Source organism: Crocuta crocuta, unplaced genomic scaffold (assembly GCF_008692635.1).
Source record: "Crocuta crocuta isolate KB4526 unplaced genomic scaffold, BGI_CrCroc_1.0 scaffold1, whole genome shotgun sequence".
In the NCBI taxonomy this organism is placed as follows: Eukaryota; Metazoa; Chordata; class Mammalia; order Carnivora; family Hyaenidae; genus Crocuta; species Crocuta crocuta.
This window is the reverse complement of record NW_027527930.1, coordinates 2,369,265-2,384,822: the sequence shown is the minus strand read 5'-3', so window position 1 is coordinate 2,384,822 and position 15,558 is coordinate 2,369,265.

Below are 15,558 nucleotides of genomic sequence, written 5' to 3'. Positions count from 1 at the left end.
CATTTTAGTCATTTTGGTGAGTCTGTATCATGTTGTGGCTGTAATTTACATTTCCCCATTGACTAATGAAGTTGAGTAACTTTTTATGTTAACCAATTATTTAAATATCCTTTTTTTTGTGAAATGCATGTTCAAATCTTTTATTTATTTTTCTATATCAGACTGTCTGGAGACAGAGTGTATTATGCTAAACAAAATAAGTCAGCCAGAGGAAAAACAAATACCATATGATTTCATTCATATGTGGAATTTAAGAAGCAAAACAGACGAAAATAGGGGAAAGAAAAAGAGAAGAGAGAGAGAGGCAAACCAAGAAGCAGACTTCTAATATAGAGAACAAACTGTGGGTTCCTAGAGGGAAGTTGGGCCGGAAATGGTCTCATGAGTGATGGGTATTAAGGAAGGCCCATTTGATGAGCACTGTGTGTTGCATGTAAGTGATGAATCACTAAATTTTACTCCTGAAATTAATATTACACTATGTGTTAACTAACTAAATTTAGGTAAAAACTTGAAACCAAATAAATAAATAAAACTGATTTCAAAGATATTGTGTGTGTCTTTTGTATCTATGCATGTGTATGTGTATGTATGTTGAGTGTGTTTACACATAGATGTATATAGATGTGTGTGTGTGTGTGTGTATATATGTATGTATGTATATAGTCCTTTATTATATGTACTTCAAATATCTTCCCTGATTCTGTGACTTGAATTTTGGTCTCTTAGTGGTATCTTTTGGTATTATTATCTTGATATAATCTAATTTATCATTTTTCCCTTATAGTTATATCCTATATAAGAATATTTGCTTAATATCAGGTCATTAAGATGTTCTACTTTTTCTCTAAAAGGTTTATTGCTTAATTTAACAAATCTAATCAATTTGGAATGAATACTTTTATGGTAGAAGTCCAGAAATGTTTTCCCTCCATAGATATATCCAGAATAGAATATTTGAGAATATTTTTTCTGGCTCTTCATCATACCACACCTCCCCTCTACCCATTCAAATAATTCTGAGAAAACTAAGATAGTAAAGAAAACATTTTCAGCTTAAAATACCCATAGTTGCATTACGTTTTGACAGATAATAATAAAGTCTAATAATTAGTGTAATAGGAGTATGCCGTGTTCTAAGTACACTTATCAATTCATAGGCTTATCTATTTTGTTATTTATAAAATAATTTCATTCAGACAGAAGGTAGGCCAACCATTGCTAAAAATTATGGTCTATAGATGTTCAAATGAATATATTTTCAGCTTTGAACTACTATGAAAGAAAATAACTACGATATGTAAACACAAATTCACATAATCATGCACGTGACAATTTATGAATTTGTTTTTATTTGCCAAAGATATGTGGAAATAATTATTTCCTTAACTAATTTGTCACATAGTAAGTGTACTGAGAGCATTTGAGGCCTGAAGTTATTTTCTTAACTAACACTTCCACAATGAAAACATAACTTCTATCCCAAAGAAAATTTGGAGACTGCGTTATAGAAGAGGAAAACAACTATTTACTAAACAAATCTCTAACTACCTCACCAACAGTAAGTTCATGACTCTCTTTTCTCACTGCTTCTTTCTTTTATAATAATAGTTCATAATTATTCTTAGGCTTGGAATTAGAGGAAAGTCTGAAGATATAGAAATATCATCTTCAAAGTAATTCTTCTTCAAAGAAATCTAATAACAGATTTTTTAAATTGCCACCATCTGTTATATATCTTGTCATCTGTCTCTAGTAACTGCCTGCAGACTGTACCAAACATTCTCACTTTATTAATTTTGTTACTATTTACCTGCAATTTCTCAAGTCGATACCTTAAACCCAATTTATCTGTGCCCTTTTTTATAGATAATGTAATGGGCTCACAAGAATAGCAACACAAACAAACAACTTGAGGAATGTCATATGGTGTGTACAGTTTATGCCTCAGGCCCATGTGAATTCTTTTGATCCTTAAAGATCTATTTGACCCTTTATTTTATTCCAATAGAGCTCATTAACCATATCCTTTTCTTCAGATACAATTCTTCATATAATAAAATTCTTCATAAAAACTTTAACTATGTAGTTAGAATTAAACGTTCAAAAAGCATCCTTCCAAGGATTTAGCAGTGCTAGGAACTAAGAAATACCTTAATTGCAGAACTTCTCCCAATTGCATGATTCCCAGTAACAGTAATGCTTCTCATGCTTTGGAGCTAAGCACCAGGAAACCCCTTCTTGGGCTGCTCTGGCCAAAATCTCAAAATGGTAAAAAAAAATTAGCAGGTGGGGCAGGTGGAGGTGGGGTTGGGGGAGGATGATGTGAGCAGATGAGCATTGATTGCCCCGTGATAATGAGGATACTTCTGAGATTTCCTCAAAGTGAAAGGAGATTGGTTGTTTTAATTTTTAATTACAATTTACTTCTTTACTCATTTGGCCCCTGAAGAGGGGAAGTGTCTTATCTAACTAGCAAATTGGAGAGAATGGCTGGCATGTTTTGCTCATTGCTACTCTCTTCTGGGAGTGAGTGTGTCGTCCTTCTTTAGAGATAAATTCTGCCTAACTCTGTGGTTTAGTAATTCTCTTTGGCTAAGACCTAAAGTCATATTTTCCAGCTTGGGTTCTGTCAATAATAATGGCAATATTTTAGCATCATCTTTAATCATTTATTTTGTTTCTTAAGATTGTACAGAAGCCAAGCCAAGAAGAGTAGCCTTAGTTGGTCTGTAAAGGACCAAATTGTGCTTGGACTGAGAACACTAAAAAATGAAATAACAAAATCTTAGCTAAAACACACATGAGGAGAGGCTTTTGGAATGAAAAGGGCATTTATTTCTGTTCTGTAATCTCTGGTATAAAAGGAGAGATTTTTGACATTGGTGTTTTAATAAAGGATTGTACTGGGCCAGTTTTGACCCATGCAGCCTTGGTTAGAAATTTTGTGTCAATCATATGGTATAGTGGCCTTAGAGGTAACTTCAGCTTATGTAGGATTTCACTTGAAATGAATGGTTGTTTTTTTTTTTCAAGGAGGTCTTGGGCAAAAGTGGTATAGTCCATGAGAACAGCTTTGGTAAGATCCAGAAGAGGATCCAAGCCAAAGGCAGCCAAATGGGTAGCCTCAGAGAATGGATGGAGGTCTGCGAGACAGACTTTGCAGATGTCAGCAGAACTTTCTGCTTTGTCTTAGTAGACTCGAAGACTCACTTATAGGCAAAGATACACAAGAACACCAATAATAACTCCTTAACAAAGTATGGCTCTGGGGCCTCTTGACTGCCCCTGCTTTTCCTCAACTGGAGCAGCTGAGACAAACATGCCATACAGAGAAGAGATCCTTTCAAGTTTTTTGGTCAGTGGTTGGCAGAACAGTATTGTCTGCTTCTAAACTGCAAAGCAGTTAACGTTTCTTGTTATAGAAATCAGGCTCTAGAAAGCAGATATTCTAAAACTCAGGTCCTAGTAGGATCTAGACAGCAGTAGAACCACTAACCCAAATTTTATTCCATGCTCTGGACCACAGAGAAGCTACAGAAAAGCTAAATTTGGACCCATCTGGTGCCGAACACAAACACAAGGGCTACCCTCCTCCCATGGCATGATTTTACATTAGCTATTGATTAATTTAATAGGAGGAAGCTTAGGTGGACTCCCTCATGTACTCAACTCTCTCTAACATACCAAATCTTATGTCAAAACCAACATCTTTCTGGCAGTTTGTTCACAGTTTAAGTTTACCAGGCATGATGTGATGGCTAATTTTATGTGTCCACATAGCTAGACTATGTTGCCCAGTTGTTTAATCAAACATTAGTCTAGATGGTGCCGTGAAGGTATTCTGGAATGTGATTAATGTTTCTAATCAGTTGACTTGAAGTAAAGGAGATTATCTTCACAATGTAGGTGAGCCTTATTCAATCAGTTGAAAGCATTAAGAACAAAAAGCTAGGCTCCCCCTGCCAAAAAATAAAATCTGCCCTCGGGACTGTACATAGAAATCTTTCCCTATTATTCCCCAGGCCACGTACAGATTTCAGACTCAAGACTGCACCATCAACTCTTGCCTAAATTTCAGTCTGCCAACCCACTCTACGGATTTTGGACTAGTTAGCCCCCAAAATCATGTAAGCAAATTTCTTAAAATGAATCTCTTTAGGGGCACCTGGCTGACTCAGTTGGAAGAACATGCAACTCTTGATCTTGGGGTCGTGGGTTTGAGCCCTATATTGGGTGCAGATATCACTAAAAAAAATAAATAAACTTTAAAAAAATCTTTTTACATACCTACACACCTACAACCACCCAAACTTCCTCCTACATACATATATATATGTATATATATGTATACATGTATATATATGTATATGTATGTATACATATATGTATGTATATGTATGTATATATGTATGTGTGTGTAATATGTATATATTTATATGTATGAATATAAAAACATATATACATATATTACTGGTTTTGTCCTTTTCTTTTAAGGCCCAAAGCACATTTTTTAACCTTTTGTATTTCTTCCCACTCTGGATTATGGGTTGATACATGAGTAATTTGTTTTTATTGTCCATAAATGACAGTATGTCCTATCTATTTCTGGTTTTTCCCCAGTTCTTAGCACAGTAAAGTCACAAGCTAAGCATTCACTGAAGGGTTGTTGAATATACTTATGTAAACTGAAAAGCTTTTTACAAATATAAATTGAAGAAGTGATTATGGTTATTACTGAGATATTTTGTTGACTCTAGAATATAAGACAATTGTCTTGTTGTTGTTTTGTTAAACCTTGGGATGAATGTTTTCAAACTTTAATTGGTGAGGGTTATAAATGGGTTGACTTATAACTTATGAGTTAGAAGCTTTATCTCCTGAGTTTTATTGGTAGAGGTTTTAAGAAAAGATGACACTGACAAATAGCACCCCATCCAAAATTGTTCCACTATAAGGGACCTCTAGTACATGGTTTTATAGATAGTTTAGACTCATCTTCAGGTTGTTTAGTTATCTTTGTGGTGGCATCAGAGATTTAAATATGCTTTTTCACATGTGGATCCATAGAGCTTACTCAGGAGGAGAAGGGAGTCTAACCCCAAACTTTGATTCATAGACAGTGGGCCAAAGTATGAGAGGTGAAGTAATTCTTAGTGCTGCATGGGAACTACTATCATTCAGATTTCCTTCTACCCTTGTCTTTCAGAGCTTCACAACACAAGGGCAGATACAATTGAGAAAATATCTTCTTGGTTTCGCCCATCAGCATAATGAATACAGAGACTGGGAAGTATTGAGAATTTCAGAAATCATGGCCTTTCGATGGATACTGTAAATGGTTGCAATGTGGACAGTGGCATCAGAGGATATATGTCTCCGTGAGCTGGGATGAAAGAGAGGAAACCAGAAACCACCACAGGAGCCTGCGACTAGATCAGAGACATCCCTTTACAATTTTCAGCAAAATCCTAGAGGAATTTGAGAGCAACTGAAGTTCTTTCAAAGTATATGAAGTGAAAACAAGAAAATGAGTGTTTTCGTAATGTGTGCGCAGTATCTAAAAAGCATGTAAGAAATGGTCATTGCTAGTATTAGTAGTACTGTTATTGAAATTATTCTATGACAGAGTATCTTAGAGTTGTTCAGATTGTAAACTTTGGAGTTGGAGTGCCTGTGTTCAAATCCTGGCCATGCCACTTATTGGCAAGGTAATGTTTGTCAGGCAACTTCATCCCTCGTGTCAGTTTCCTCCTATGTAAAAATGAACATAAGTATAGTTCCTACTCATGGTGTTGTAATGAGGGTAAAGTTTGTAACGTATGTCAAGCTCTCAGAACTGTGATTCACACGTAGTAGGACTCAATAAATGTTAAATACTCTTCTCAGAAGGAATTTCATTTCAGAGAGTGAATGCATTGCCAGCTTTAGACATTGGCCTGGCAAAAACACATTTACTTATGAAAGCAACATAACTTTTGCTGAGAGCAAACATGAGCTAATATGCCTAAAACAAACATGACAGAATGGGAAACACACACACACACACACACACACACACACACACAACACACACACAGAGCCAGAAGATTCTTGTGGAGAAAAAAGATTAGGAGTATTAATCTCCACACTACTAATCTATAATGTGAAGGAAGAACCACATTTGAAAACAATATATTATTGAAGTTTTGGTATAGTGTCTTGCATCAGTAAATTCTTGTAATGTGTTTTCAACTTTTAAATTTAATATGTAAGGGCAAATTCCAAAATTCTTAACAGAAAATTGCCTCAAAATGAATCATTTTAAAAAAAAAAGGAAACAAAAATGAATCTTAAAGAAACATAAAGAGAGTAGTGCCTCATAACCGTCTTACCAAATCCATTTATCACGGGTATACCATGGAAAACAAAATTAAATATGACTAATCTTGTGTAAACACACACTTAAGAAAACATTAAAAAACTGGGGCGCCCGGGTGGCTCAGTGGGTTAAGCGTCCGACTTCGGCTCAGGTCATAATCTCAGGTACCTGAGTTCAAGCCTCGCGTCGGATTCTGTGCTGACAGCTCGGAGCCTGGAGCCTGCTTCGGATTCTGTCTCCCGTTCTCTCTGCCCCTCCCCCACTTGCACTCGCTCTCAAAAATAAATATTAAAAACATAAGTTAAAAAAGAACACATTTTAAGACGAAAAAGAAAACAAAAGGAGGACAAACACAGGCATGCCTGGAACAGGGAGACATTTAGGAACTGCCTTAGGCAAAGTTTGTTCTGTAGCTGTGCTGAGTCGGCCCCATTCAGCTACCACAGGTGTGTTTGGTTGAAAGCATTTCTCCCGTGAAATTTCCCAGATAGTGAGAAGATTCTGACACAAGTGATAACGAGATACTATGATGTGATTGCCAAAAAGCACTGGTATAGCAGCCAACTTTTAATGCTCTTACATGAGTCCTCTGAAGAGTCAGTGAAACCCCAGTATAAGCAAGTGTTGACTTTTATGTTTTGTGACTTATTTATTAGAGACTAAAGAACCCCTGGATTCTGAAGGCCAATATGATAAATTTCTGAAGTGAAAATACAATACGTGTCACTATAGAGATATGATTTCCAAACTGGATTCATGCATATTTTCTCTTTTTGTCTTGACATTCTAAGACAAAATGACTTACAAAGCCCTGATAGCTGAATCAGGGCTGTTTGTAAAGATTCTAAAATGGAAGAAAAGTTTCTTTTTTTTTCCCCTTCTTTCTTTTACAAATGTCCTTTCACCCAAAATGTCAGTGTTATAGTGTGTTCCTGTCCCTTCCATCTGACTACACATACATCTGACTATACAATCAAGTTATAAATAGCTGAATTATTTATTGTATTAGGTGACATGTATTCATGCAAAGGCAGGACACACAGACACACAAAGGCAATTGTTAGCATTGAGGTTGTCTACTTTTATGTAACAAACAATTAAAAACTGTTAGTGGAAGAAAGCCAAACTACATTCTCCTCAAAGTTGCTGTGGATCACGGATGTAGACCAGATGAAGACAGTGTGGCTTGTTTCTGCTCTGTAATGTTAGGGCATTCAACTGGGAAGACTCAAGTCTCAAGTGACTGGGTGCTGAAATTTCCTTGGGGTATGTTTAACCACGGGTTGGGAGTCCAGGTTATGTTCACTTAAAGACTACATTCAGCTGGTATGGGAGATGAGGAAGTACATGTTCTTTCCTTGTGACTTGGGCTTCCTCCAGCATGGTGGCTTCACTGTAGTTTGACTTCTTACATGATAGTACAGAGCTCCAAGAGCAAGTGTTCTGGTAAACACGGTAGTAATTACACAGCGTTGTATAGTTTGGCATCAAAAGGTAAATAGCACTATTTCCAATGTCTTATTTTAGTTAAGCAGCCTCAAGCCTACCCATACTTAAGGGGAGGTAAAAAAGACCACTCTTACTGAGAGGAGCATTAAAAATTTACATCCGTGTTTTCAAAAACCACTACAATAGCGTTAAATATTGAAACAAAATTTCCGATTATAGCTAAAATCTTGATTTCCCTCTATTTCATTCATTGGAATACAAAATATTGCTAGATTTTAATTATGCCCATTTTTTTCCCTCTTGATTTTAAAAGAAGAACAGTGGAATCTTCAGAAAGGAGAATGGATTACTCCTCCTATATTTTCTCCCCAGTATTGAAATCCTACAAAAAAGTGCTGTGAGCTCTCATTAGGGATAAAAATTTACAAGTAAGCTGTAAGACAGCAGATTTTTGTTTGTGTAAAGGAGAAGCAAAGTCCTGGTTCAAAACATTAGGTACCTAGTATAGAAATAGGAGCAAAAGAGCCAACCCCTTGTGACCCATAAGACAAAAACCTAATAACTAGATGATACCACGAAGTAAAAACGAACCTTCACTGCTCAGTCCTGCCCTCCCCACTCCCTACCAGACTGGGATTTCATGGAGCTACAGTTCTTCTCCTTTCCTCATCTCATGGGTTTAGTCCTCTGGAATCTTTTCTTTTGATCAGTCATGCTTTAGTTGGAAGAAATATATTCTTGGCCATTACCTTTTCACAAGCATTAAAGAGCCACACTCTGGCCCTTCTCTGGCTGCACCTCTCTGGGGAGCCAGGGAGTCTGCCCCTCCTTCTATACCACATTTTAGGAGTCTTGAACCCTGAAATTCCCTGACCAAATAGCCCTAGCTTGCTCTCAGCTCTGTGAAAGTTCTTCCCAGCTCAGTCCTCCCCAGGGCAAACCTCTGCAGGAGGCATGTGCACAGGCGTGGTCAAATGGGAGCTTTTAGCTAGGAAGGAGGGGGCGTGGACAGAACTTAAACTTGTAGCTTAGTTTGCCCAAATACATTTATATGAGGCCGTTGGGGTTGGTAAATGGAGCTAACTGCGGCTGTGGTCCAGGGATTCTATTTGTGCTGTCTAATGTCAGCAGTGGGCCAATTCCAGGTTTGGTTTGGTTTTTTGTTTGGGATAAAAAAAAAAAAAGAAAGAAAGAAATAGTAACTCATAAAATGGCTCTTCTTTTCCAATCTCTCTTCACACTAGCATATTAATTTATTTTCCTGATATATGACCCAGGAGATATGGGATGGTTAATGTATTGCAGCCTGTGTTATTATTTGTCTGAATAAAAGGTACCGGGTGTACAGCCACCAATAGGGACTCTCACCACTCTTGACACTTCCAAGTTGCAGCTCTGAGCACACATTCCAGAAATGTGTGCTGAATAACAAAAAGTTATTGTTATACAGTGATTAAGACATATAGAATAGTTTGTTATGTACAATATTTCATGAAGTTAATCATTCTTAGGGAAAGCGTTTTGTTTAAGCTGGTTGAGAGCTGCAGAACACGTAAGGCCAGAAAATGTGTTCTAACACATGTGATTTACAAATGAATTCCTTGACTACAGTGGATTCAGGGTAATGGTTGATTACACTGACTCGACAGCAAAACAAGTTTACCACTTAAAATTCTTCTAGTTAAAATTGTGCCACTTAATTTGAATTCATCTATGTAAAGAAACTTTTCAGAAGACTACAGTGTAAAAATGGAGAAACAGTGATATTCAGGCAAAGCCAGCCAGTTTAGGTCTGGTTCCAGATGCTTCTGAGCTCAGTGAGGGTCCTCTTGGCTTTCAAAATTTCTATTACTATGGCTTACTTGTTTTTATGAAGTTATTGAAAGACTTCTCTTTGTCTCATCTTAAATCATATACTTCTTGCAAAATTCTACAGCTAAATTTGAGAAATAAAAGTTTAGTGATAATATGCAGAGCTCCCATGATAAAAGATAAAGAACAAAGGATGGTATATTCATACTTGCAAAGTTTGCTGATCTTGGGGGTAGTTACTTTTCAGAGCAATGTTTACTTGAAAAAGTAAGTGCTTTATCCTTACTGACATTGAAAGCCATGAGAAGTATGCACGTCCATTGTTGTTACAGGGCATATGATGTAAATTTTCCACTTTTATCATGATTTTTTAACTAGTTCTCTTCAGTACTCTTTAGGACTCTGGAGTTTATTCAAAGTCATGGGACTTGACATCTAAGTAAGGATTGCAAGAATAAGTTCTGCTCACTCTCTTACTTCTTCAAGAATGTCACTCCACCAATATTTCCCTCTTTCTTGCACAATCATTCTCTCATCCCATGAATGTTATTTCTTCTATGCTAAAAAAAATGACACAGAAAAATACTATTGGGAAAATGGTGTTAATAGAGACGATACCATCAGCTATAAAATGGAGCTGAAGACAAGGCTGCCACAGACCTGTAATTAAAAAAAAAAAAAACACAAAAAACTGTATCTGCAAAGCACAGTAAAGAAAAGTGCATACTAGGAGCGATGCCTGTTTTCCCCGTTGGTTCTTCTCTTACCTCCCTGGCTGCCCTCCCTGTCTCCTTCCTGCCTTCCCCTCATCTTGCCAACCTCTAAATCCTGGAGTCATCCAGAACACAGTTCTAGGATCACTTCTCTATCTACACTTACTCCATAGAAGAGTTTGTCTGGTGTCACTGTTTTAAAAACCATCTCGGGGCACCCGGGTGGCTCAGTCGGTTAAGCGTCCGACTTCAGCTCAGGTCATGATCTCATGGTTCGTGGGTTCGAGCCCCGCGTCAGGCCCTGTGCTGACAGCTCAGAGCCTGGAGCCTGTTTCAGAGTCTGTATCTCCCTCTCTCTCTGACCCTCTCCTGCTCATGCTGTCTCTATCTCTCTCTCAGAAAAAATAAAAATGTTAAAAAAATGTTTAAGTTTAAAAAAAAATTAAAAAAATAATAAAAACCATCTGAAGGTGATGACTTCCCAGTTTATATTTTATTCTGGACTTTTCCTTTGAATTTAAAACTTTTGCCTCCAAAAGTGTACTCAGTGTGTCTACCTGAATGTTTAATGAGCATGTCCAATATAATGCGTTCCAAACTGACCTTTTGATTACAAACTCCAAACCTACTTCTAGCACATCCTGTCTCATTTCAGTAAGTGTCAACTCTATCATGACAATTGTTCAAGTAAAATAACCTTAGAATCATTCCCTACTCCTTTTTTTTCCAAGATTTGCAGCACTCCCTTCAAAGTATATCCCAAACGTGATCTCTTGTCACCACATCTCCCACTAATACCTTTGCCCAAACTTCTGGTACTAATGGCTTTGATTATAGCAACAATTTCCTAACTGATGTCTGTGCTTCAGCCCTTGCCCTTCACCCTCAACCATCAACACAGGACAGAGAGCTCCCATAAAGTTATGAATCAAAGAATGTCACTCCTCAGCTTAAAACCCTCCTGTAACACTGTAGCAGGATTCTCACACAGAGAGTTGACACAGAGGCTTTTTTTTTTCCCCAGGAAGCAACTTTATTCATGTCTGCACAGCTCAGTTGGGTTCATACTGGAAGAACTGAGCCCCAAACAGCACATGGTGTTGCTCTTTATACATTTTCTATTTCTTTGACTCCCATATACGGTAACACACAAACATGTAGTATGATTAAGTGGTCTTATGTTATAAGGTCCTGACGGATGCTGTTACATATGTGTATAGCCAGGTTGCCTTGAGGTGTTTTTTTTTTTTTTTGGTTGTTGTTGTTGTTTTTCATTCCTTAGGGAGGGGACCCTACCACAACACGACATGTCTCACCAGATTAGAAACCAATGTTCTTGAAATAGTCTTCGAGGTTTAATGTATCTTTCCTTTTATCTCTTGGATCTCCTTGATTCTCCTCTCCAGAATGTCTGGACCTCTTAGTGCTTAGTGAGAGCATTTAAGCATGATCCTGCCTCGGGCTACAGCACTTCTTTGTATTTGTAACATGCTTCCCTCTGACATCCAGATGACTCACTCCCTCAGTTGTAATAGAGAACTCCTCTGAACACCCTATAAACCTAATAGTTCACTTTCCAATACATTTTCCCTTGACCAACTTTAATTTTTCTCCACACCATTTATCATCATCTAACATATATTAATTTCATTATTTGTTTAGAGTCTGCTTTTTCCCAAAAAAATATAAACTCCAAGTATGTAGGAACTTGATCTGGTTGTATACTGCTGTATGCTCAACATGCAGAATAATAAGTAGCAGGTGATAAATAATACTCACTAAATGAATGAATGGACAGAGAAGAAGATACTGTGGCACACTAATAGAAGGTTGCTTATTAAGATAGTTAAAGATCATTTCACCTACTGTAAAGACAAAGACAATTACTGTGACATCTGCTGCAGATAGGAATAAAATTGTAAGAGGCTATTTTAAAATTTGTTTGTTTGGTTTCTTTGTTTTTGTTTTTGTTTTTTTGATAGAGAGAAAGAGTGAGACTGCACACAAGCAGGGAGGGGCAGAGAGAGAGGGAGAGAGAGAATCCCAAGAAGGCTTCACGCTCAGGGTAGAGCCCATACAGGGCTCCAGCCCCTGACTGTGGGATCATGACCCAAGCAGACATCAAGAGTCAGATGCTTAACCAACTGAACCACAGGCTTTTATTTTTTTTTTTTCTTGAGAGAGAGAGAGAAGGGTGGGACTCAAGTGAGCAAGGGGCAGAAAGAGAGAATCCCTGGAGGGGCAGAGCAAGGGAGGGAGGAGAGAGAGAGAAGCAGGGCTCACCCGAAGCGGGCCTCAAGCTTATCGGGTGTGGGACTCAAACTCACGAATCATGAGATCCTGACGTGAGCCTCAGTCAGATGCTTAATGACTGAGCCATCCAGGCGCCGTGTAAAAGGCTTTTATAAAATAAAGTTTACTATAATTAAAAATACCATACGGGTGGCTGGGTAGCTTAAGTGTTGAACTTCACCTCAGGTCATGAATTTGCAGTTTGTGAGTTCAAGCCCCACATCAGGCTCTGTGCTGACAGCTCAGAGTTTGGAGCCTGCTTCTCTCTCTGATTTTCTCTCTCTCTCTCTCTCTCTCTCTGCCTCCCTCCCACTCACTCTCTGTCTCTCTAAAAAATAATCAAATATTAAAAAAATTTTAATTTTTTTAAACCCCATGTCATTATTGGGAAATCTCTTCAAAAGAAAATCTCTTCAAAAGAAATAGAAACAACGGTATGTATTTATTGTAGCATTGTTTGCAGTGGTAACAAAGATTGCATTTTTATTATACACTGGTATGGATTTGGTACAACAAACTGTGGTAAACCCATATTACAGAATAGGTCAATTATATGGACCTTGAGAAGGTTCACAGTGTATAGCAAATTAAAGAAGCAAATTGTAGAGGGCTAAAGGCCACCTGTCAACCAAGTGAGATTTGTTGGGGCACCGGGCTGGTTCTGTCGGTAGAGCATGCAAGTCTTGATCTCAGGGTCATGAGTTGGAGCCCACATTGTGTAGAGATTATATTTTTAAAAAAGTAAGATTTGTTATTACTGCATCAAAAAACTAGTTGGGTTTGTTTTGAATGAGTTGGGAAAGGGGTCATAAGGGTTAGGTTTGTGCCTGTCAGAAAACGGGAGCCATTGCGTGATGAAAACCTTTATATTTTATCTAGGTGGTGGAGCGATGGAGGGAAGCTAAAGCTGTCATTGTCAGAGAACTATCAGTCACCCATGTTAGCTCAAAGAGGAGGATATATACTTTTCTTTTGTTTCACGCTACCTTTGTTTTTGTCTGGGCTTAGTCATGATGACAGAGTGATTCTGCTTTTGCCTGACTTATCCACCCACAGACAGAGCCTGTCTGATTTGGGCGTTCTGCAAAATCTTTTATGTTAAATAGGAAAGAGGGCCAAGGTGATCATCATGGTAGGACAGACCAGCTGACAGCTCTCAAGGCTACTTTTTTCTTTCTCAAGACTAACGCACATGATGTGATATCATTTTAATAAAAACATGTCATAGACAACAACACCAGCAAATCATAAACAAATAAATATAATGTACATATCTGTGTGGGTATATAAGTGTATATGTATGCCCCTCACATACATATTAGGGTATCTGTAGGTACATTTGTGTAGGAGTGTGTAAAGAGCCAGGAAAAATGCACAAAATAATGATTAACACTAGCCACGGGGATGGGGGAGTAAGAAAAATTTGAGAAGATAAGAAAAAATTATCAAATAACTTTGAAATCCTTGATGGATTGTCATGATCATATATGTGTGATAGTTGTCAATCTGAATGGGAAAGCTAATAAAAGTTGAAGACAAAGGAAAAGAACAATGTAGCCTCTAAATGAGTAATATGTCAGTAGTGGAGATGAGCTCTAATTCCAAAGCTTTCAATTGTCAGGAAATTCTTAACTTCTCTGACCTTGATTTCTTCATCTAGAAAATAAAGTTAAGGTCACAAACATTTGTGAAGATTCAACAAGAAACTATTTGTAAAGCACCTTTGAAGATACAATACACAAATGTGCATCATTTGGCAACTGTGAATATCAGGCCTTAGGTTAAACCTGGATCTCACTAGACTTTTCCTGAGACTAGTTTACACAACTTTGGGATATGCTGCCCCCACGCGGATGGTAGTGGATAATACTGACCAGATATTATGAGTCTGAATTCTTAGGACTTTCCTAATTTTGTCCATGGAGTAAAAATAAACTTCATCGAGATGTAGTGGTGTATATGATATATTTGTTGTGTTTTAAAATTTTTTTAATGTTTATTTATTTTTGAGAGACAGTGCGAGTGGTGGAGGAGCAGAGAGAGGGAGACACAGAATCCGAAGCAGGCTTCAGGCTCCAAGCTCTGAGCTGTCAGCACGAACCCTGAGGCAGGACTCAAACTCACCAACCATGGGATATGACCTGAGCCGAAGTCAGACGCTTAACTGACTGAGCCACCCAGGTGCCCCTATTTTGTGTGTTTATATAAATATTTAATATGAAGATGTTTATTATAATATAAAACAAATATATGATATCACACAAATTACGTGTGTATGCCTGTGTATGTACATAGATCTACAAAACCAACATGAACATACAAAACATATTTAATGGGAAATTTCATGGCTATTCTCTAATCACTAGCTTCATTGATGTCTAGCAAGAAAAATCTTCTTACATTAGGACCACCGCTATTTATAAAATAACAAGTGTATTAAAAGTTTAAGCAGATTTTATTAACAACATATAGGACTCACTGACATGTTACATAAAATAATGTAAATGATATATATTATTACTTATTATTGACTATTAAAATTTCTAAATATATCTTCCTTACAGTTTAAGAAATATCTAAGATTGTCTAATGTAAACCTCAAGACTATTGAAATAAAATATAATTGGGTTTCAAAAGACACCTGGAAAATAGTTTTGTTTCACCAACAGAATTTCACTCCTTAGTTCCATGAGAAATCTAAAAACAGTAACAATAATAACAGCAAAACAATGAAAAACCAGGTGTCATTATCCTAATATTACTCTGTTTTAATATAGTTTTTGAAAATCATTCACATTTGCAATTTGATAAAAGAGAAAATTTTCTAGGCCTTAGGAATTAGTTATTTCAGAACTGTTCACTTAGACTCTAAATAAGTTCAAATTGTGGAAAAATTGGTTTGGATATTTTAATATATAGATTTAATATACA